Source organism: Phascolarctos cinereus, unplaced genomic scaffold (assembly GCF_003287225.1).
Source record: "Phascolarctos cinereus isolate Bilbo 61053 unplaced genomic scaffold, phaCin_HiC Scaffold_1;HRSCAF=81, whole genome shotgun sequence".
In the NCBI taxonomy this organism is placed as follows: Eukaryota; Metazoa; Chordata; class Mammalia; order Diprotodontia; family Phascolarctidae; genus Phascolarctos; species Phascolarctos cinereus.
Genome location: NW_027555514.1, coordinates 184,427,657 through 184,452,773, shown reverse-complemented (window position 1 = coordinate 184,452,773; position 25,117 = coordinate 184,427,657). Strand labels below are relative to the sequence as shown.

General features: G+C 39.0%; 1 protein-coding gene and 1 pseudogene across 2 annotated transcripts in view; one reads left to right on the top strand and one right to left on the bottom strand.

Moving 5' to 3' along the window:
- The window catches only part of NTF3 (neurotrophin 3), a 135,329-nt gene that overhangs the window by 60,442 nt on the left and 49,770 nt on the right, over positions 1-25,117 (bottom strand). The gene's annotated exons all lie outside the window — the stretch shown is intronic.
- Positions 14,671-15,202, top strand: LOC110213861 (programmed cell death protein 5 pseudogene; annotated as a pseudogene).

Genomic DNA, 25,117 nt, shown 5'->3' with positions numbered 1-25,117 from the left:
ACCAAGCATGACAAAGGGCCCTTTCCTCCCTACTTCAGATCATATGTAGATATGCTCTGACTGCTTTGTCTAGACCATGATGATTCAAAGGCTGTATTGTGTGCCAATGTCTTTTAATTGACCTCTAACTTGGATCTCTGTGAAGACACTAAAGGAACAATCCCTGCCTCTTAGGCATCTTTTTTGTAGGTATATGAGTGTATAAAGATGATCTCTGAGCAATCCAGAGCATTAAGTGGTCATGACGGTACCCTTCTTCCCACCAGGCTGCAAGTTGTGCTCTTATGGCCTAGGAACCCAATGAGCAGGGCAGTAGCTACTGCAAGAATTGTAGAAAACAGGTCAAAAGACAAAGAGGCTTCCCAGCACACACAAGAATGGGCACCAGAAAAAGCCCATGTGGTGTTGATTGGATTGTGCTCAATAAACATAAAATAGCCAATTAACAGCCCTGACAAAAAAGTTACTGGATTCTATTCTAATCATTTTATGATTCTTTAGTGCTTAGCCTTCTTTTTTTTTTAACATGTGAGAATAATCTATTTATTCCATACCTGTACTCTGGGTACCTTACCTCCTCACTGTAAAATGTGGATGATAATGTTGGCACACGCAAATTAATTGAATGCTATTGGTCAGGCATCGTGGGAAGGGTTGATATAAGGATAAAAAGATAAATGTATGTTAAAGAAATATATATGTACATATATGTATTGTATATATGTGTGTGCATGTATGTGTGTGCATGTATGTGTGTGTGTATATATATAAATATATATATATATTTACATGCACGTATGCATATATATATATATATGTAATTTAACAAGAAACCTTAGACTGGAGTTCTACAAAGAATTGTCCCTGGAGTTGTAAGGGTAGGAGAATGGACTAATAGCTATGAGAAGAAAGAACCTTTTCCCCCTGTCAAGATGTCAGGCTCTCTGATTTGAACCTAAGCAAACCATAAAGGAGATATAATACAGAGAGATGGACACAGGTCACCAGCTCCCATAGCTTCAGCTGAGCGATGCCTCCTAAATTCCTTCTGCAAGTTCCAATTGTGCCCATGGGAATCCAGGCAGTTAGACAACAGAGTGGATACTGCACAGGACTTAGAGTAAGGAAGACCTGAGTTTGAATCTTGCCTCAGACACTTCCTAGCTACGTGACCCTGGGCAAGTCATTCAACCTCTCTCAGCCTCAGTTTCCTCATTTGCAAAATAAGAATAACAATAGCACCTACCTCTTGGGGCTGTTGAGAGGATCAAATGAGATAACACACAGAAGATGCCTTAGAAACCTTAAAGCACTGTAGAAATAAATGTTTGCTATTACGTGAACCAACAGAATTAAGTATTGACCTTCAAGTTTAATAAGTCTTTTTTTTTGGCAATGGGGTTAAGTGACTTGCCCAGTGTCACACGGCTAGTTAAGTGTTATGTGTCTGAGGCTGGATTTGAACTCAGGTCCTCCTGAATCTAGGGCCAGTGCTCTATCCACTGCATCACCTAGCTGCCCCCCCAAGTTTAATAAGTCTTAAGAGTTCCTCATCATATATTGGATACATGCCAAAGGAGGCAAACAGACCTTTGTACCAGGTCAACAAAATCTTAGTAACTTCAGCAGGGAGTCATCAACCTTTCCTTGTCTCTTCTTCCTCCTGCCCATAGGTTATGATCTCTTATTTGCCAATACCTGTGAACCTACAATATCATTCCTCAGAGGACTGTTATCTTCTTCCTCAAACAGTCCAGCTCTTTGCTTATCAGGAAATATCTTGTACCTATTTCTTAGTTCTAAGTATTCAGGTGTCCTTTCCTTTTTTTTCCCCCCCATTGTGATGTTCTTTGTCCCTCCAACCTCCAGCATAGATCCAGGATTCTCCTTTGCATCTCAGATATATTTTTCTTCTGTGTTTTCATATTAAAACCTTCCTCCATTTTTAAAAGGAATATTTAACCTAGAGAATAGAAAGCATTACTTGAGGCTGTTTGCTTTTTTCTGATATGGAAGAGACAAGCTGAAACTTTAAGCTTAGCTTACAATGACTTGGCCATGACAGAAAACCAAAATAGCTCATTTCTCAATGTCACTGCAAAAATATCCCCTTGTCCATACTTATTGTAATTCAAATCTCCAGTCTTCAGTTCTTACTAATAGTTCCCAATCCCTAGAAATGTTCAAGTATAACTATTTAACCACCTGTCAGAAATGGCATAGTGGGCATTCTTACCTTGGGGAGGACATTAGATCCCTAGGGTTCCTTTAGCTCTTAAAGTCTATGCATCCAAGGAGAGGTACTGTATGGTCATGTAAAGAGTGTGGAGTGTAGAGTCTAAAGCCAGGGTTCAGATCCTGCCTCTGATACTTACTAACTCTGAGACTGGGGCAAAAGACACTTCACCTTTCATATCCTCTGTTTCCTTACTATTAAACAGTAGGAATAACACTCATGTAGGTGGTTGTGGTTGTGAGGAAAAGGCCAAACAATAATTAAGTGTTATACAAATATGAACTTTAGGATGCTGACAGAGACTACTAAATTCATAAACTCCAGTAAACTTGGGAATAAAATGAGACTCTGTAGTCATTTTGAAAACTTCTGTTGTAAAGTTTGCTCTATATTGACATAGCCTGCATCTTACCAGAATTAGTTGTTTGCTTCTCTTTCCTTCTACCTTTATACCTTATTCAGGTTCAATAATCCTATGAAATCAAGCAATATTTTATCATGGTTTGGATAAGGGTGAAGGGAGAAAACCACATTTGACTATCAATGGTATATAGGAGCACCTGCCAACCTTATAGATGTGAGGCTCAATTCATTCCATACCACTTCCTCTACCATTGTCCTAGCAAGAAGACAGAATGAAGTTTCAGTATACTTAAGTTAAAACTATGGGCCTGGCCTTTGATCCAGGTATACCACTACTACATCTGTATCCCAAAGAGATCATAAAAAAGTGAAAAGGACCCACATGTACAAATATATTTATAGTAGCTCTTTTTGTGGTGACAAATAATTGGAAATTGAGGGGATGCCAATCTACTGTGGAATGGCTGAACAAGTTGCGGTATATGAATGTAATGGAATACTATTGTGCTATAAGATGATGAGCAGATGGATTTCAGAAAAACCTTGAAAAGACTTACATGAACTGATGCTGAGTGAAGTCAATAGAACTAGAATAACAGCAACACTGTGCGATGATCTACTATGAGAGACAGCAACGCAAGGATCTAAGGCAATTCCAAAAGACTCAAGATGAAAGATGCTATCCACACCCAGAGAAAGAACTATGGAGTCTGGAATACAGATTGAAGCATACTATTTGCTCTTTTTTTTTCCTTTTTCTTTTTGTGGTTTTTCCCTTTTGTCCTGATTCTTCTTTTACAACATGATTAATGTGGAAATGTTTAATATGATTGTACCTGTATAGCCTATATCAGATTGTATGCTGTCTTATGGAAGAGGCAGAGGAAGGAGGGGGAAAAATTTGGAATTCAAAATCTTCTAAAAGTGAATGTTGAAAACTAAAAATAAATAAATAAATTTAAAAATAAAAGTATAGGCCTGGGTTTGAAATCTGGTTGTGCCATTTTCTAGCTGTGTGACCATGAGCAAACCCTTCAGGTTTCCCTTGATTAACACGTTTGCTAATTTATTTATTTTTAGTTTTCAACATTCACTTCCACAAGATTTTGAGTTCCAAATTTTCTCCCCATCTCATCCCTCCCCTCACCCCACAATGGAATGCATTCTGTATACCCCTTCCCCTAATCTGCCCGCCTTTCTATCTCACCATCCCCCTCTTATTCCGTTGCCCTTCTGTGTTTGCTAATTAAAAATAAAGTGCTTAACTTTGAAACAGTAAGTTCCATTCATATAGGATTTGTAGGTACAGAACTGGTAAATCAAGTAATATGTAAAATAAAATAAAGGAAATGAAATGCCTGCATAATTACAGGCACTCATTTGATCAGAACTTATTAAGTGCCTACTATGTGCCAGGCACAAAGCTAGGCACTGGGGATACAAAGATTAAAATAAAAACAGACCCTACCTTCAAAGAGATTACATGCAACTGAAGAAAGTTATGGTAAGAATCAGCACAGCACAGCTCTAAGCCAGGAAGATGGGGTGAACTTCTGCCTCTGACACACTGTGGCTGTGTGCTCCTGGGCAAATCACTCAACCTCTTGATGGTTCAAATCCAGATCTACTACTTACTATCTATGTGATGCAGGGAAAGTTAGATAACCTCTCTGGAACTCAGTTTCTTCAACCTTAAAATGAAGGGTTTAAATTATATGATCTCTAAGGTTCTTTCCAGCTTTAAATAAATGATTATTACATAAACATAGACACACAGTTGCATATTTTACCCAGTTACATATTATACACACGCTTTACTACTTATGCAACCTTGCACATTTAACTCATCTGCGTCACAGTTTCCTCAACTGTAAAACGAGGAGGTCTGACTAAATAAATGACCTCCCAGGTCTGGAACTATAATCCTACTTTGTAGTATAGTGGAAACTTACAATTCCATGTATACAAGGAGAACAAATCAAGGCAGAGTTGATATCACTAAATAAGCTGTGATTAAGCTGATTGAAACCAGATTTAAAAGGCCAAGGGAATTTGTTTCTGAACAGGGAACAGGACAAAAATATCCCCTCAGAGAGGAAATCTCATCAGAGAAAAGTTGGGGGGGTGGAAATGAAGCAAAAACAAATGACTGCAAGACAGCATTTGAGAAGAGGATGAAGAAAATTATTCATCTGTCTACTTCTCAGGGTGTGCGAGTTATAGAAGGTGATAAATCCAGTGGGGGAGATAAAGAATGGCAGGACAAAGAGAGATGAGGGGAAGGAGGAGGATGACAGAAAGGAGACTGGCAAGGATTTACGCCATTTGTCTCTACACTGTAGTGAATTGGGAAATGCATTTACTCTGATTTCGTAAATGAACAGTGAAACATACCTCATCGCTAACTGCCAGAATTCGGATATGTGTGTTCACTATTTAGAGGCTTGGGGGGAAAAAAAAGATTAATAGATGGCCCTAGTTGAATGCATCAGAAGAATCTTTTTAGATGCATCCATTTGTAGTGGGGGCAGGGAGTGGGGAGGAAAGAATAAAGGGAGTGAACTGGAAGAATCTGGCATTTGGCCAACCCCCTTGGGGAAAAAAGACGGCAAAAATCAGAATTCCCTACTCCTAAACCAGTCTACACTACACACAGCTGTGGCTCAACCTCATGACTGAGAATCCCACATGTAGCATGCAGTGAATTCATGCTAACCTGAGGGACCTTTCCCCAAGCACATATTTTGAAAATCCTAGATACTATGTATTATTATTTCAAAGTCCTAAAACATTATAGATAACTCTACATTTTTTATCTTGAAGAACTCAATATAAAACTCAAAGTCATAATTTATTCACTACTTACTATGTACAAACATTATGGTAGGTGTTAGACAAAAAATGAAGTGATCCTTGACCTGAAGGAGCCCATGTTACCCTATCCTGTATGTACTAGATCATTAATCAAGCTACAGAGCATATCCCACCGAATAGAAGGAAGGCTTTATCCTAGTTATGAGTCACAATTGAGAAGAAGCTATAACCACAGTCTTGGGGGAAACTGCAATCTAATTGCAATCCAAGCTTTTCCTCAAAGATGCTAATGAGCACTCTAAGCACTCAGTCAAATACCAGTTTAGCTATTATCAGTGTGACCTTAAGGAATTAACTTAGATAACTTCTCTTGACCCATTTTCTCATCCATAATATGAAAGAGTTTGACTGAATGACCATTAAGGACTCTTACCTCTAGATTCTATGATTATTCCAATTCTACTGCTTGCTAACTGTGTTCTTAGATAAGTCATGTCACATCTTACAGCCTCAGTTTTCCTATCTTTAAAACAGGGATGATAATGCCAACATACAATAATAATTGTAGACTACTACACTGTAGACTGTTGAACACCTCTGATGATACTCCTCGACTAGAAGAGCCTAAACAGCCTATGTCTAAGGAGTCTAATGACTTGAAACAGAAGTTCCTTGGAGAGATTTGCTAACATTAGTAAATATTCTGTAACTGGTTCTAGTTTGCTGACCATGTGGTAAAAGGAAGCCTTTTGATTGGTTAGCTAGCTAGAACTATGAGTGCCTTTAAAAGGCACAACTGACCAGAGCCTTGGTAATTTGCTTTGCTCCACCCCCAACCCCTCTTCTCTCAGTAGATCTCTGCAGCGGCCAATTATAGTAGAACATGAAATCTTCTGTCCTCTCCTTCCCCACCCCAATATGAAAAGCTCTTCTGAACTGTAGTGGTGATGATGGTGGGAGTAGTAGCAGTAATAACAGTAGCAACAGTAATAGTAATAGGTTGCTGTCCATTCTCAAAGAAGACCAAAATCACAGGACTGTGTTAGAGTCAAGTTACAGTGTGTCCAACTGTTGTTGATCAGACTAATGCGAGCTTGGAATCCTCTACCACAGGTCAGGCACAAATATTCCATGTGAACATTTGGGGTGGAGATGTCTCTAAATTTGCACATGTCACATTTCTTTTCAGCTACTGCAATTCTGCTTTGCTCACAAAGCACAGTGCCTTCTTTGATGCAGGCATGCCATGCTGGGCAGTCCTCTGCCAGCAACTCCCAGGTCATGCAATCAATTCCAAATGCCACGAAACTGAATCGCTTCCATCTGAATTGTCTTGTGAAGATTCTGAAGATCACTTGGCGAGTAAAGGTACTGGCCACTGAACTCCTTTCTCCAGCTAAACGTCCAAGCATTCAAACTCTACTACAGAGAATGAAACTCCAATGGGGTGGCCACATTGTTCAAATATCAAACATTCACTTGTCTATTTTGCAGAGCAAGGAAGGTGCTCACATGGAGGTCAGAAGAAGCGATACAAGAACACTCTCAAGGTTTCTCTAAAGTAATAGCAAGAGTAGTGATAGCAGTAATAGCAATAATGGGAGTAGTAATAATAGTAATAACAGTGATGGTAGCAATAATAGCACATAGTAACAATAGCAGTAGTAACAGTGGTTAACAATATTAGCAGTAACAGTGCAGAAACATTGTGTTTCAATCCCAAATCACTCCAGCTTTCACTGAATGGCCAAGAAGCCTCTGTGGCTCATTTTTTAAAAAAGGTTTTGATGACTTAAAAAGTGGGAAAAGCAATTGCTTTCTGTTCTGGCCAGAAACTCTAAGGGTCTTCCCCTCCCAGAGTGATATTTTTGTCTTGTTAAATTGTCTGAACTCTTACCTAGCCCTTAGTCATTGGATGGGCATTGCCTCAAACAAACTGAGACCTGGGAAAGACCTTAATTTAGAAGGCCAAGATCACCACCCACTGCATTCCTGGCCATTCCAGTCCTCTTGACTTTTGTCTTGCCACTGGTCTTCCATGATTCTGGTGGACAGGATGAGGCTAATGACTTTATTCAACTCTGACTCACTTCAATCCAGTTTACAAGCAAGTCAAGACATCACCCTAAAATGTCATTGGTCCTCTTCAAGAAGGAAGGACCAACAGTAGCAGCACTAACAAGAGTAACAACTACATGGCACAGTGGATAGAGTCAGGAAAGACCTGAGTTCAAATAAATCCAACTTCTTCTCGCCTCACTTTCCTGAACTGTAAAATGGGGACATTAAAAGCAGTTACCTTGCAGGGTTGCTGTGAGGATTAACAGAGATAATACTATTTGATAGCACCTGGCACATAGAAAGTGCTATATAAATGTTAGCTCTTATTTAGTAATAGTAATAGTAGCAGCAGCAGCAGTGATGAAAATATATTGAACAGCAGAGAAATATTCAGAACTTCGATTTTAGTTTAAATTCCAAGTGGCCCTCAACTCCTGTTTATAGCCAGCTTCCCTTCCACATAGATCCTAGGTAGGAATATGCTGGTAAATGTTTATTAGCCAGGTCTGCACACTTTTAAGTTGAATCTGTATTAGTTATTAACACTTTCATAAGCCTAGACAATCAACACAAAATAAATAAATAAATAAACAAACAAACAAATAAATAAATAAATCCAAGCCAGATATGTAGTGTTTGCTGAATTTCAAGGTGTAAATATTCACAGAGAAAACTGAACAATGGAGGCTCCTTGAGCTGACTCCAGCATATCCCAGAATTCTTAGGCTTTGTGTAATCAGGTCACAAAGAATCGGAAAAGACTGAAATGACTCAACAACAACAAATTTTTCAGGAGGGGGAAGGTTACTAAAAAATACTTTAAGTGAAGAGATCAGGACTATGTAGATAACAGTATAATTATTGGAACTGGTTAAAGAGACCCATCCTTCATGATGGACACAGATAAGATCATACAGCTGTTTGGATTTCAACTCCCCTGTCAGCAGGATAAACTGCCTCTAAACTATCTCAAACAAAGAGGTCCATTTCATTCTTAAATATCTCAGGGGAAGAGGCTCCTCGGATTCTAAGAACTTCCCCAACTCGCTATAGGATCTCAAATCTCTATAGTCAACAAGTTCTTCCTTATCTCTGATTTCAGTGGTTTCTGCTCCATAGTAAATGCTTTTGTTCTTTTTCCTAACCTCAGTGGAAATGGATGGAGAACATTTAACCACTCTGCTCCTTTCTTGTCATAATTTCACATTCCAAACACTTGTAATAAAACCATCCTAAATAAAAAAAATCCCAAAGTAGCTGAGAGAGTGGGTAATATGAGCAAGCATCATTTATAAGCTACATCAAAAAGGAGAATGTTACACAAAAGATATGATGCAACCTGTAATACAACTGAAACTGTGGAAGGGGAAACGCTTTACACTGAAGTTTCATCATAATCCAATTTCTTCAAAATGTTTGCTTATATCTTCCACATGTTTCTTAAATTTCAAACCTAACATCATTTTACTTACTTAGAGCCACAGCATTTAGGACTGGAAGAAACCTTAGAGACTACCTAATGTAATCTCATTTTATTAAAATGCTTTACTGATGTTTAACATTGCTGTTTCTTCCCAGTAAGCTCTTTCCCCAGCAACAGAACTATCTCTTTTAAGAAAGTACAGTTAAGCAAAACAACATGCTGACCACGTGTAACAATGTATGTTAACACTGACATATATTAGCTGTGTGACCCTTGACTCTAGACAAGTCACTTAAACTTTGCGTGTTTTGTGTTGTTCAGTTGTTTTTCAGTTGTGTCTGACTCCTCGTGACTCAATTTGGGATTTTCTTGCAAAGGATACTGGAATAGTTTGCCATTTCCTTCTGCAGCTCATTTTAAAGATGAGGAAACTAAGGCAAACAGGGTCAAGTAACTTGCCCAGGGACACACAGGTAGTAAATGTCTAAGGCCAGATTTCAACTCAGGAAGCCCAGCACTGTATCCACTGCACCACCTCACTGCCCTCGAGCGTTTTAGGTAACTCTTTAAGGCTAAATCGCAGAGAAAGTGGCTATCTGACTAATCAGAGGTCATTTCCTCACCTGGGAATTTCCCTTACAAATGAAATCACAGTTCCAGTCCCTATCCTTAACAATGTATACCTCATATTGTATGCACCAGAAGTCTACCAAGAGGCAGACTCAATATTAGTCACTGTATTAAGCTGAATTTGGGAACATTTTTATGCTGTTTTCCTTTATATTAGGGCACTTGTGAATTCTGTTAGTTTAATTCTACTCACTTGGGGATGCATAGATTCTAACAAGTCTTCCCAAACTTCACCAAATTCCTCATATTTATTTTTTTTCTTATAGTGCAATAATCAATTTTTCAGTGAACATTTGTTAAGCACCTACTAAGGGCCAGGCATGACAAAAAGTGAAATAATCCCCACTCTCAAGGGGTATGCCACTATATTCATATAAAACTTTCCCCCCCCAGCAATTGACAGCCCAAACTATGATTTTATTTCCTGTTTCTTTCCCCCATCATGAAAGTTTCTACGAATATGCTAAAATATGGGATCTTCCCTTCTGTCTTTGGTCCTCTTAGGCTTCTGCCAGTAGTGACAGTATTGTACTGATGGGCAAACCCTTCATTTTACAGTAGAAGACTCAGACACCAAGCCAAGTCATTTAGTAGTCCCAATATCTGAACCCAGGTCGTCCTGTTCGACATTACGTACTCTCTCCTACTGCATTTTTCTTACTTTCTCATCCAAGTTCCCCATATATCTTTTGAAGCATGAAGCACAGTACTGAGACCAAGAAAGATCTCAGCATCAAGCAGAAGCCAATTTAGGAAGGAAGATTTTCTCTTATCATCTACTTTTTGCAGATGAACAGCATCAAGCAAAGAAACTGCTCTTATCATTACCTTCCTAATTACCTCAGGGGCTTTTTTGGGCAGGAAGCCTTTTGAAAACTAATGAAGGGACATGACACTTGGAACTTCCTCTTTGGGGACGGTTTCATTTTTGTGACTATTTTATATGTAGTCTCTTTTTGTACATAGTAGGTGCTTGATGCTTTTTGAGTTGTATTGAATTCCATTCTTAGTTTATATTCTTCCCCTTCACAAACTACATGACAGCCAAACTGAACTACTAGCCCTTCCCTGAGTCAAACATACAAACTCCCACCTTGGAGCATTTATACCAGCTGCTCTCCATGTCTGAAGAACCCTCTTCCCCTTCAGAAACTTTGTCTCCCTCCAAACTTCAATTCTGGGAGGTCTTCTCCTCCAGATTGTTTTTTTTTTTTTTGGATTAGGTAAAGAGGCCATTCTCTGCCTCATTTCTCTCCTAGCCTTAATCACTGAATGGGCATTGCCTCAGTCAAACTGAGACCTGTTAAAGACCTTAGCTTAAAAAGGCTAAGGTCTCTCACTGCATCCAAAGCCATCTCCAGTGGTCCTGATCTATATCTGGCCACTGGACCCAGATGGCTCTGGAGGAGAAAGTGAGGCTGGTGACTTTGCACAGCCCTCGATCACTTAAATCCAATTCCCTCCCATGGCATAGCATCATCTCCCTGATACCATGGTCCTCTTTGAGAATAAAGGACAAATAACAACATCTCTGAGTAGAAAATAGGAACTGCCCCACTGTTATCCTAATTGGCCTGGGATTTCAGGTTGATGAAGTAAGAAACTGCTCTTGGTGTGTGGGGAGGAGATAGTGGAGAGATCAAGCTCGGGAGAGGGGTGATGCTGTAGAACAGAGCGGTGGGGCCAATAAGCTCCATTGTGGAGGGAAGTATGATGCTCTTTGGGTCACAGAACTAGCTTAATGATCATTGATCCAGTTGGTCTAAATGTGACTTAGTGAAATGTGCAGTCAATCAGAAAAAAAAGTCTCTTCCACATTTTAATTCCATTGTTTTAATTATCCTAAGTCATCTGGACATTCTGTCTCACGCAGGACTGTCTACAGCTGAGAACCAGGAAAAACTGAATCACATCCTGATTTCTCTTAAAGTGATTAAGCTAATATCAGACTAGTGTGGAGTCCCCTAGACAGCAAAAAGGTCATGAACAGAGCAACAAACCCAGGAAAGACACATTGGGAAAATCAGAACTTTAAAAAAATCATTATAGTTCACACATCCTGAAGCAATAATGACTTCAGAATAGCCTCCCTATGTGATTAATATTTAAGAATACTTCTCCCTTAAATTCCCACCCCCTACATATCCCACTTGCTCAACTGAACTCTAACAGGATGGAAAGTAAATTTGTATGGGTCTCCCTAGATTAGACCAAGGTTGGTCATTGATCTGTCTATTTGCAAAATAAATTTCCTGGCTTGCCTTAATGATAATATCATCCCTTAAAAGGTGGAGGAATCAATAAGGGGAACCACTATTCTGTAACTGATTCTCACCATCCATAAGGGGGAACTGGATACTGAAGTAGAAATAATAGAGACTTTCAGAGAGTGACTACTCCATCTTAGAATGTGTATTAGAGGAACGGAGAAAATCTAAGGGTAGACTGATATTTACCTACCATAAATTATAGAAAAGCAAGTTTCAAATGGTTCAGAGAAAGGGACATGGAATAAGGTTTTCTAGGGGAAGGCATTCTAAGGAGAATAGGAATCTCTCAAGGAAAAAACTCTGATTGACAACAAGTTTAAAAATTCTGATAAGTAAGAAAAGGAAATTTTCTAAAAAAAAAGATATGGATAAACAACTTAAGCTTAAAAGAGAGAGAGACATGTACAGAAAATGGAGGAATGGGTAATGGATGATGAATGCTGAAGGGCTATTATAAGTGGTCCTGTAATAATATCAATAAGAGCCTTAAGAAAGAGCTGAGGCTATTGAGATTTTTTTTAAGAGGTTACAAGTAGAGTAAAAAGCCTTTAGGATCATGGTTTTAAAGTTGGAAGGAAGCTTTTAGGTCAACTTTTTCTTTTTACTGGTGAGGAAACTGAGGCTGAGAGAGGTTAATTGACTTGTTCCAGTGTTACAGGGCTAAAAAGTAACTGAGGCAGCATCTAAATACAGGTTTATTCTGACTCCAAGGCCAGCATTCTATCTACTGTACTACTTCAAGGCCCACCTCTATCACTTAGGATCCTGGCAGGAACTTTTCAAGACAATTTGGTCCAAAGAGAAGCTGACAGAGATAGAGTAACTTGGCTAAGGTCACAGAGGCATTAAGTCACCGATCAAGGATTTGAACACAGGTTCATTCCACTCTCCCATCTTTAGAATCTCTCTGGCCTCAGTTTCCCCCTCAGTGCTTCTGGATGAAGTGACTGAACTAGATGACCTCTGTTCAAGTTCTAAATAGAAATTATAAAATGAGCTACAAGTATTAAATGTTTTTGAATTGATGAATCTAAATGAATTAATGAATCTAAAATGAATGCATGATCTCACTTTTTCACCCAGTTGCCAAGTCTTACTGATTCTGCCTCCACAACATTGCTTGATTTCTTTACTTTTTCTCTACTTGCTCTGATCCTACCCAAAGTTCAAGCCCTCATCATTTCTCACCTGGGCTATTTTAAGAGTTTCTTACTTTGGTCTCCCTGCCGTGAGTCTTTCTCCTCTTTATTACAAATGCAAAATTATCTTTCCTATAGCACCACATCATTCCCTTGCTCAATAAACTTCAGTGGCTCTTTATTACCTCTAGGATAAAATGCAAATTCTTGTCATCTAACATTTTTCACAATCTGGCTCCAACCTAACATTAAAAGTTATTATAACTTATCATACATAAATCCCCTTCATGCACTCTATGGTCCAGCAAAATTAGTCTTACTATTATCCACATATGACTTTCCATCCCCCAACTCTGTATGCAGATTGTATTCCCAGGGCCCAGGATATAACAGGCACATAATTAATGCTTATCAATTACATATGAGGCAGAATTCTCATTCTCAGAAAGTTGAAACATCTTGCCAACAATTGCAAAGTATTAAGTGGTAAAGTTGAGACTTAAAGCTAGGTCATCTGATTCTATGTCCCCTACTCTTCACATGCTAGAAATGTCCAGGGAAATCAAAGTTAGGGCCAGCACACTTCCATAGGAGATGCTTCATGACTTCCATGATGACAGAAAGCAGAGAGTTCAAGAAAGTCAAAGAGATATATTCAATTTCCGTGAGGTCCTCAGGAATGGTGTGGGGTCTGGAGGTGGCAGAAAGAGGACTCCTCTGAGACAAATCCCCAATAGGACCTGGGATGAATGCTGATATGCTAACCTGGAATCAAAATTTCTCAGAGTTGGAAGGGACCTCAGAGTTCTTATAGAAACACTGTTATCCCACTTTTTCTCAAAGACCTTCAGGAAGGAAGAATTCATCAGCACCCAATTTTTATAAAGTCTTTCTTAACATTAAATCTGCATTCATAGTCTTTGAAAATCTGAATTGTTGCTCCTACCTCTGCTCTCTGGAGCCAAGCAAAACAAGTCTAATCCCTCTTCCATATGATGAACTTTCAAATACTGTACTTGAAGACAGCTGTCATATACCTCACTAAGTCTTAACTTTTCCAAAACAAACATCTCCCATTACTTTCACTGATTCTCATATCAAATGAGCTCAAGACCCTTAATTGTCCTAGCTGTCCTTTTCTGGATGCTGCCTGGATCTATGAGTATACTTTTATATGAGTCTCAAAAATGAAAAAAAAAACACTCCAAATAAGTTCTGCCAATAAATTCTGATGACTTGACTCTGTTTCTAAAGAGAGTTGCCAAGAACACTAAGAGGTTAAGTGACTTGCCCAGATCACACAACAAATGATATGTATTGGCATCAGTTTTCCTGGTTTCGAGGCCATTCCATGGTGCTTCTGAAGTATCGTAGAAAATTCACCTTACCTCTTTGGGTCTCAGTTTCCATATCTGGAAAATTAAGGGAGTAGATGATGCTTTCTAGCTCTAAAACCTATGATCCTATGATCCCATTTCGGAACTGGAGGAAGAAAGGGGGAGAAAAATCTTAGGTATCAAAATGCATTTACTAAGTGCCAACAGTGTGCCAGGCATTGGAGATATAAATACAAAAAAAAAGTAATAATAGTCTCTGCTCTCAAAAAGAAAATCAGCTAGCAAGCCCAAAAGAATATTCATTTTAAACAAAAGCAGTGATCACGTGGAGTCGAGGGACTTCGGTCCCCAGTGCTATCTAATCAGCTTGTCTTCCAGACAGACCCCTAGCCCTGCTATGGCCAACGAAGACCTGGAGGCCCTGCGGAAGCAGAGGCTGGCTTAACTGCAGGTGAAGCATGGGGACTCTTCTGGTGACCCAGCACAACAAGAGGCAAAACACAGGGAAGCAGAGATGAGAAACAATATTCTAGCTCAAGTTCTGGATCAGTCAGCATGGTCCAGGTTAAGTAATTTAGCACCTGTAAAGCCAGAAAAGGTCAAAGTAGTAGAGAACTACCTCATACAGATGGCAAGATATGGACAGCTGAGCTGAAAGGTATCAGAGCAAGGATTGATAGAAATTCTTGAAAAAGTAAGCCAGAAAACAGAAAAGAAAATAACAGTTAAGTTCAACAGAAGAAAAGTAATGGATTCTGATGAAGATGATGAATATTGAAATCTAATGTTTAAAGACTCAAACTTCTTGAAAAATTTCTAGGAAAAAATAATACTTGGCAGAAGTGAAGAGCCAATTAAATGGTAACTTTGCTTTCTGTATACATTTTGAGAAAGGGGCAAATAAAAAGGACTTGTTTATGTAAAATAAAAAAAAATAAAGGCAGTGAGAATGAGAAATCCAATCTCAACCAACATCTCTTGAATATGCCTCCTTTTTTTTCCTCTGACACTGCCACCCCCTAGTGCAAAGCCTCATTACCTCACACCTTGCAATGGCCCATTGGTGAGTCTGCAAACTCAAGTCTCTCCCCTCTCCAATCCATTCTCCTTCAGCCAATAAAGTAATTTTCCTAAAATGCAGGTATGAGTACCTAATAAACTCCAGTGGCTTCCTATTGTCTCTAGAAGCAAATAAAATATGCTCTTTTTGGCATTCAAAGCCCTTCATAGCCTCCTGCCTTCCTATCTTTGCAGTCTTCTTATACCTTACTCCCCAATACTTCCTCTATCCAGTAACACTGGCCTCCTGATGGTTCCATGAACAAGACCCTCCATCTCCCAGCTCTGGGCATTTTCTCTGACTGTACTTCAAAACCGGGATGCTCTCCATCCTCCACTCTGAATACTGACCTTCTTGGCTTCTGCTTACCCTCTTTTAATTATTTCCAATTTATCCTGATATAGCTTTCTTTGTATATATTTGTTTGTCTGTTGTCTGCCCCATTAGATAGTAAGCTCTTTGAGGACAGGGAATGTCTTTTTCCTCTTTTTGTATTCCCAGAGCTTAGCATAGTGCCTGGCTCATAGTAAGTTTTAAAATAGAAAAGTAAAAAGGACAACTCACATTACCTCTTTGTGACTGTGAAATCTGCCTCCCCAGATAAGCAGAACTAACTAATACATTAACTTGGTATAACTCCAGAGTCTCCCTGCTATGCTAGCAAAAGGACCCCCAAATTGAAAATAAAATAAAACCCTTGTGCAGGGGAAAAAGGCTTTGACATACATACATGAGATGTATATCTCAGCCTGGTATACTTTAACTTTTTTCCATTTCCTAAATCATAGGATTTGGAGCTAGAAACATCTACCATAGGACCTTGAACAGAGTGAGTGTTTAATAAATGCTGATTGGGAGGGACCTTAAAGATCATCCAATCAAACCCTCTCATTTAATAGATAAGGAAAACTGAGATCTAGCAAGGGGAAGTGATTTAACTATGAACAAACAAGTAATAAGGATGCAAGGATCCAAACTCTAGCATGCCTAGTCATCCTTACCAAGTTCATTCATTCAATAAATACTTATCAAGTACCTATTATGGGCTAAGCATTGCAGGATAAAATGGTAGGTACTGGGAATAAAAGGGACAAAAATCAAGCAGTCCTTGCCTTCAAAAAGCCTACATACAAAGAAAGATAAATGTAAAATATGTACAAAGTAATTTTTTGGGGGAAGGAGCAGCACACACACCTAGGGGAACAGGATAAGCCTTAAGGAGGAGACAGCACTTAAATTGCAAGCCTTAGACGGAGCTAGGGATTCTCAGACACAGAGGTGAGAAGGGACGGAGCACAGCTTACGTATGTGAAGGCATGTAGTCGGAAGATGGAATGTTCTGAAAAGGAAACAATAAGCAAGCCAGTTTGGCTGGAACAAAGAGTGCGGGAAGGGAAATAACGTGCTGCAAGCCTGTAAAGATAGGTTGGAGCCAAACTGTGATGGAGGGTTGGACATGCCAAGCTGAGGAGTCTGTATTTTCACTTGGAGGTGATACAGATCTACAAGATCTTCACTGTGCAGGGAATGACATGGTCAGAACTATGCTCTAAGAATTTGGATTTTACTGCTATGCAGAGGATGGCAAAGGTGGCAAGGACAGAAGCTGGGGGAAGCAGTAGGAGCATGGATGAGGGGCTGGTATGACACATGGAAAAGCTTTGGGGACTAAATGGGGTAAGATATTGGTCTATGCCAAGTTTCTGCCATACTTTCCAATTTTCCAATAATTTTTACCAAATAATGAATTCTTATCTCAAAATCTTAAGTCTTTACACTTGTCAAATCCAAGATTACCATGTTTACTTGCTATTGTAATTGTATGTTTAGTCTATTCTATTGATCTGCCTTTCTATTTCTTAGCCAGTACCAGATAGTTTTGTGAATTACTGACTTATAATATAGTTTAAGATCTGGTACTGCTAGGCCGCCTTCCTTTACATTTTTTCATGATTTCCTTTGATATTCTTGATATTTTTGTTCTTCCAAAGGAATTTTGTTACTATTTTTTTCTAATTTTAATTAAATTTTTAATTAAAATTAATTAGTTTTAATTATATTTTCTAATTTTAATTCTATTTTTTTCTCAGTAAAATGATTTTTTGGTAATTTAATTGGGATAGTGTTGAATATATAAATTAGTTTAGGTAAAATTGTCATTTTTATTATATTGATCAGGCCAGAACACTGAACCCACTGGAATGGTGGAAGGTGACAATCAGCAACCATCTATAAATCACCTACTATGTGCCAGGCAGGCATTATGCTGGGGCTCCAAAGACAAGAGAAACAATCTATGTCCTCAAAGTGCCTACATCTATTAGGGGGTACAACATATAAATATATAGGTACACAAAAAAATCTATACAAGATAATTTGGGGAGGGGGAGGCATTAACAGCCAGGGAGATCAGAAAAGGCCTCATAAAGAAGGTGGCATTTGAATTGAGCTTTAAAGAAAACTAGGAATTGTGTGAGGCAGAAATGAAGGGGGCACATTTCAGGCATGGGAGACATTGAATGCAAAGACCCAGAGAAAGATGATGTCATGTATCAACAACAGTAAGAAAGATGATTTAGCTGGACTAAAGAATGCATGAAGGAGCACAATGAAATAAGGATGATGCAAAGTTGCAAGTTTGAAATGCCAAACAGAGGGCATTGATGCAGAAACTTATGAAAAAAAAAGAACACTGAATGGGAAATTACTCCAAAAGAAAGATTGCCTCTGGAATAGATTTCAAGACAATGAGAAAGAGGCAAAAAATGGAGGGAAATCACAAAGCAAGACTGATGACAATGAGCACTTAGATCTGCAGATGACTCCTCACAGATTCATCTTGTAGAAGAAAAAGAGAAAGTTATCAAAATTTCATTTCCTAAACAGATCTTAGCCCTCTGTAGACTTTGAGGAATTCATCTGAGCCTTTCAAGAACTATCTTTATCATTCCTGCTAAAAGTGGCTGCTGTGTTAATCCAGGCTACAGCTTCTCCAGAGTTGCCACAAATGAAACCAAAGGAAATGGAAGATGGCTGGGTATGCAGATGAAATGGCCCTTGGGTCCAGTCTCTGATGTGAGCTCTACTGCTGCCAGCCAACCAGTGCCCACAGGTAAAGATGGGATTCGGGCCATGTTTTTGGAGGCTTGTCAGAAAAATCTCTCTCCCATTGTAGCCAACTGTGTGCCATCTGGATGAAGAATTAGATCTGCTACTAAATTTAGATGTTCCCATAAAAGAAGAGGACAACAATACTCTGACAGCTCAGGCATCTCAGAACCCCAGGAGAAATATGTTCCTGCAAAACTCCCTGTGACTTAAGAAAAGAGTTTGGAATCTGAGTAACCAACCAACCAAGTGCCTGATGAACTGTGGTTGTTTTGTTACTTATGGGTGGGTTAAAAGATGTAAATACAGAACAAGGCAATCCTCCAGAAAAAATGAATTCTAAGCATATCCCAAATCAGGGATCCAGCATGATTAGCCACAGTTTGCTTAACTCTATCCTCTTGACAACAGTTGATGCAATAAATTAAAGAGGCTCATTTCAGTCACCCACCCTTTCTAGAATTTTAATAAACTGACTTCTTCAAAGGAGCATAATACTGCCACATACACCCTATACTCCTCATCTAACATCAGTAAGATCTAGGTTCCACCCAGTCCCTTTCCCCTCTTTGTTTATAGCAAATCAAGTGTTGCTGATTAACAGGATGCGACAAGATCAAGGTATGACTGGTGCCTTCATGCATGTAGGAAGTATGAATTATTTATGCTGTTAAAATAAAAAGAAAGAAATTAAGCTTTACTTAGATTGACACTGATGCCCTCACTCAGTGTAGATCTGACAAGTCTCATATCACTTAAAATACATGAAGTAACCTGAAGGAAGAGTGGGAATTCCAGAACACAAAAGAATTGTTAGTGGTGCCCTTGTTCATTTGCTTTCAGAAAACTGCAGTGTATTCTTAATTCAAAAAGTGATAAACCACAATTTTCAGAAAAAATGATGCATTTTCAAAATCACATTCCTCTCACTAAAAATATCAGCAAGATTTTAGTGAGCATAGAAAGGTTTTTCAAATCACTGAGTAAAAAATACAATAAACATTTAAAAAATCTTATCTGAATGCTCTCTAAGACTATAAGTTAAAGAGAAGGTGTTGATCTGCATTGGTAGAAGAAATATCCTCATCAGGGAGATCTCTATATTACTGAAATCACTTAATGAGGTCCAGTCCTCATCCCTATTTTTATGACTATTTCATAATACACAAAATATATTAATACAGTAGCACATGCATGTTATTTATAAACAAACACACCCATACATACCGGGAGTACGTGCTCAAACATTTTTACCTGTAGGTATGTGTGACTGAAAATGTTTGGAGGTCATTGCTTTAAACTATCTAAGTGAGCAGACCTCCATAGAAAACAGGTAGGAATGAATTAGTGCAAATGATAGAGCAGTCATTCAAAATCTCCCTTGGTTGGGGTCTGTGAACTTTAAAAAATATGTAACATAAAAATATAAAATAAAATAACATAAAAAGATTTAATTTATAATATATAATACCACTATATATTTTGCTAATTCTATTTTAGTGTAATTGGTTTCATTTGTACCTATGTACTTTGTTGTATGCATTTAGAAAGGTTGTTCTGAGAAGGGATGCCTAGGCTTCATCAGACTACCAAAGAGGTCCAAGATACAACCCAGATTAAGCAGTCATTCCCTAGGGTAACCCGGACCGAAATCATTTGGCCTTAGGAAGGCAGCTGCCTCTTCATCTGTTTCAGAAAGTCTGGTAAAACTTTTGGCAAGTATTAGTGCTCAAGAGCTAAATCTGGCCTTCATCATTCTACCTCATCTGAGTAGCTGAACATGAATCTCATGCAAATCCTGCCCTCCAGTCAGACATACAGTAGACTCATGGCATTTAACTCAAAGTAACAGAAGATGAGGTGCCAACAGGGCTACTGAAGCCTCGATTAGGTGATGGAGGGAAGTTGTAATATCAACTGCACTGCCACAGTTTTCCAAATACAGAGTACCAGGACTGCCTGTGATGGTGTATGCACAGTTCTAGCCACAGGCATATGCAAAATGATTTTGGTAATGCCCCTTGTAGTCTAAAGAGATTACATATTCTAGAGAAAATCTTCTGGTGTCATGGATTTCCAAATTGAAGGCTTTGAGGTTAAGGTTTCCAAACAATGGTGATCAACAAATTAAGATCTAAACTGAATGTCCTAAAAGCCATGGTATGTTTGATGTCAATGGTTAAGAGAGATTAAGCATCACATTCTATTGATATTAAAGGCCTTTATCATCTTCCTGCTCACTTTTTCTTTTCCTTTTTTTCTGAAATAGCTAGTAGTCCAGTGGGTGGAGAAGTGGGCCTGCAATCAGGAAGACTTAAATTCAAATCCAGATTCCAATACCTATTAGATGTGTTACTCTGGGCAAATCACTTAACCTCTGCCTCAGTTTCCTCAACTGTAAAATGGGGATAATAATAGTATCTACCTTCTAGGATTGTTGCGAAGCTAAAATGAGGTAATATGCATAAAATGCTTAGCACAGCGACTGGCTCATAATAGGGATTTAATAAATTCTTTTTTCCTTTTTCTGTCTTGGTCCAAAATCAATTAAACCAATCAATGAACATTTATTAAGCAACTACTATGAGCCAGACACTGTGTTAAGCTCTGGAGATACAAAAAGAGGCAAAAGTCTGTCCCTGTCCTCAAACAGCTTACAATCTAGCAAACTACATCAGGATAAATAGGAAATAATCAAATGAGAGAAAGAACTGGAATTAAGAGGGGTTAGGGAAGACCTTTCTGTACAAGGTAGGATTTTAGATGGGACTTAAAGGAAGCCATGGAAGTCAGTATTCAGAGTGGAGGAGAGAGAGCATCCCAAGCATGGGGGACAGCCAGAGAAAATACCCAGAGCTGAGAGATGGAAAGTCTTGCTCATAGAACAGTCAGCAGGGGCAGCTAGGTGGTGCAGTGGATAGAACACTGGCCCTGGAGTCAGGAGGACCTGAGTTCAAATCCAGCCTCAGACACGTGACACTCACTAGCTGTGTGTGATTCTAGGCAAGTCACTTAACCCCAACTGCCTCACCAAAAACCAAAACAAAACAAAAAAAATCCATAAAACAGTCAGGAGGCCAGTGTCACTGGATCAAAGAGTACATATTGGGGAGTAAGATCTAAGGTGACTGAAAAGGTAGGAGAGGGCTAGGTTACAAAGGCTTTGAATACCAAAAAGAGCATTTATATTTGGTCCTGAAGGCCATTAGAGTTTATTGGGTAATCAGACTTGCATTTCAGGAAAATCATTTTACTGGCTACAGGAGAATGGATTGGAGAGGGAAGATACTTGAGGCAAGCAGACCCACCAGTAGGCTATTGCAAGGTGTGAGGTGATGAAGGTCTGCATTAGAGGGGTGGCAGTATCAGAGGAGAGGTGGGGACATATTTGAGAGATATTGCAAAGGTAAAATTGACAGTACCTGGTAATAGCTTAGCTATGGAGGGGTGAGAGACAGTAAAGAATACAAGATAATTCTTAGGTCGCAAGCCAGACAGACTGGGAAGATGGTGTTGTCCTCTAAAGCAATAGAGAAGGGGGGAGGGTTTTGTAGGAAAGATAATGAACTCTGTTTTGGACATGTTAAGTTTAAAATGTCTACTAGACATCCAGTTTGAGATGTCTGAAAGGTAGTCAGAGATGTGAGATTAGATGGCAAAAAAGATACTGGGGCAGGAAAGGTGAATTTGAGAATTATCTTCATAGTGATGGTAATTGAATCCATGAGAGCTGATGAGGTCACCAAGCTAAGTAGTATAGAAGGAGAAGAGAAGAGGGCCCAGGAGAGAGTCCTGAAGGACACCTATGGTTAGAGGGTATGACATGGAAAAGGATCCAGCAAAGTGGCAGAGAAAATGTAGGGTGTCCAGTGGGATATCAGACAATCATTGAAAGTTCATTTCAGTTTACAAAGATAGTCTTGTTTTCATAGATTACAGGCAGTGTCTTGATTCCATTCCTCTTCTCTTTCCTTGAATCAACATTGCTTTTTATTTCACATTATAAGGAGTTTTAAAGATTAAAGATTTAGAGGCAGAAATTTAGAAATTGTCTAGTATGAGGACATCATTTTACAGATAAACTACAGACCCCAAAATGGAAATGAGTTGCCCCAAAAGACACAGACATAGTAAGCAGCAAAGGTGGAATTCCAATGGGTCTTAAATCTAATGCTCTTTTCATGAAATCATGTTGATGATGCTGGCTATACCAAAGACAGCAATGTTCATCTATTGGAAGGGGACTGGGAACAGGTGAAGAACTTAACTTCCCTTATCTTGAGAAATGGGTTCATAACAGCTTGCTTCTCACTAATCTTATAATACTAGGGCTACTTGAAAGATAAGCATATATTATATTTATCCACAAAAATGTTGCAAATAGAATGTAAGCTTTGAGGGTTGGTGCTGTTTTTCATTATATTTTTGTATCACCAGAATAGTCTCACATATAGTGGATGTTTAATGAATGCTCTTTTGAAATGAATTGAGTGAGATATGATAAGAAGTGAGACTCTGGACTCAGAAAAAAAGGGATGGTGGTGAGGTGGCAGAGAAGTAGCAGAAGTATCTCACATTCTCCTAACACTTTAAGATTTACAAAATGATTTCCTCACCACAACCCTGAAAAAGAGGTAAGGCAAAAGAAAAAAAATCCTTATTTTACAGACCAAGAAACACAAGCAAGGATTGGATAATAATAGTCACAGAGTTAAGAAGCGTCAGGACCCAAAACTAGACCATAAGTAATCTGACTTCAAATTCAAGACTTTCCCCACTCTGTTACCCTATGGAGTTATCAGCACCATTTTAACAATTTTATTGAAGAAAGGATCAGAGTCTGGACCCTGGCTTCCTCATGGGACACATCTGAGCATCTTGGCATGTACTTCATATCCAAAAGAGATAGAAGACAGATGTCATGCAGCCTACAAGGCATGGAAATCATGAAAAGAAGGAGTAGCATGCTCACATGTGGAAAAAGAAAGGGGTAGAGAAGAGAAGTGAGGAGCAGAGTTTAAAGAATTATACCAGATGAGAGGACTCATGACAACATGGGACTAAGCAAACCTGCTCAGAATATGCTCTTACTAAAGCATTAGGAGGTCTGCTTGTGGTTTCTGGAAATATGAGGCAGGAATGAGAATGGGAGCAGGAATGACAAAGAGCTAGCTCTCTACATATCAAGTTATTACTTTTGATTACTTTCAAAGGCCTTTTCCATACAATCTACTTTACCCCCTCCCTCATCTTCCCAACTGCCCTGTCTCTTTCATTTATTCTAGAGCACTATCCCATCCTAATCCTAGGACCTAGAACCTTGTTCAAGACTTCAAATGCTTGTTAAGAAGTGAGTAGAGCTAAGTAGCAAATAAAAGACTGAACTGGGCTAGAGAGGATCCTTGCCTTTTGGCCTGTTCCTCCTCAATGCTGCATCAACATATAGTATTACCCACCTCATTCATTCATGATAAAGTTAACTAAGTGCCTGCCTGGGTAAATTGAATTGGAGGATATAAAACCTACATAAAACCATGTGGAGTTTTATAGAATCTGAAATTTTGTGAACTTTCCTCTTAAGTCCTGCTGGTGCTTTCTAAGTATTTTCTATGCCCCCTGAGCAACCTGATTCATTTTAAATAAGTTTGATAGAAGGTAATTTTGAAGAAGACAGTAGTATTTAAAACTAGAAGGATCTTAATGGTTACATTAAGTTAAATCCCATCAATGTAAAGATGAAGAAACCAAGGAACAGACATGAAGCAAAATGACTTGCCCCAAATTTCAGAGGTAATAAGAAAAGACCCCCAGGGTTTTTTTGGTGTTTTTTTTTTTTAGTGAGGCAATTGGGGTTAAGTGACTTGCCCAGAGTCACAGAGCTAGTAAGTATTATGTGTCTGGGGCCGGATTTGAACTCAGGTCCTCCTGACTCCAGGGCTGGTGCTCTATTCACTGCACCACCTAGTTGCCCCCAAAGACCCCCAGTTTGAACTGAGGTCCTCTTATTCCAAATGCAGTTCTCCTTCCACTATACCGGCTATATGCCAAAGAACAATAGAACAATTCTCAAAAGACTCCAATGGATCATTTTTTGTATAATTAACATGAACAGCACGCCAAACAGTAGGGGGGTCTACCCCCTTCCTCTGATCTGTAGAAATGGGTATAGAACACATTGCCTCTCACTAACCTTATAATACCAGGGCTACTAGAAAGATAAATTCATGCTGCATTTATTTATCCACATAAATGATGCATTTAAGACAAGAGTGGGTCTGTGGTAGCTGTGATATTGCTGCTGGGTAAACATCTGTGACAGATGTCCATGGCCTGTGGTCAGCTGGAAGAAAGATCCTGAACAAGTAAGAAGCTTGAAAGGGCATAAGACCATGCAAATGGAAAGAAGAAAACCCCCTAACTACTCAAAACATCTGTTGAGGAGAACAAATATAGCTAAACATGGATCAAAGAGATTTCTACATTACAGAGAGAACAGTTTTACAATATAACACATAGATAAATCCAACTGGAATAGCTGCCAGGCAGGGTCTAGGATTTTCCTAACTGGAAAACATAAACTGATAAAGGAAGGGAGGGGGTAAGGTGGGGGGGCAGGGAAAATGTACAAATGTGAAAGGATTTGGAAGCTGGAGGAAAGACCATGCTCCACAGAATT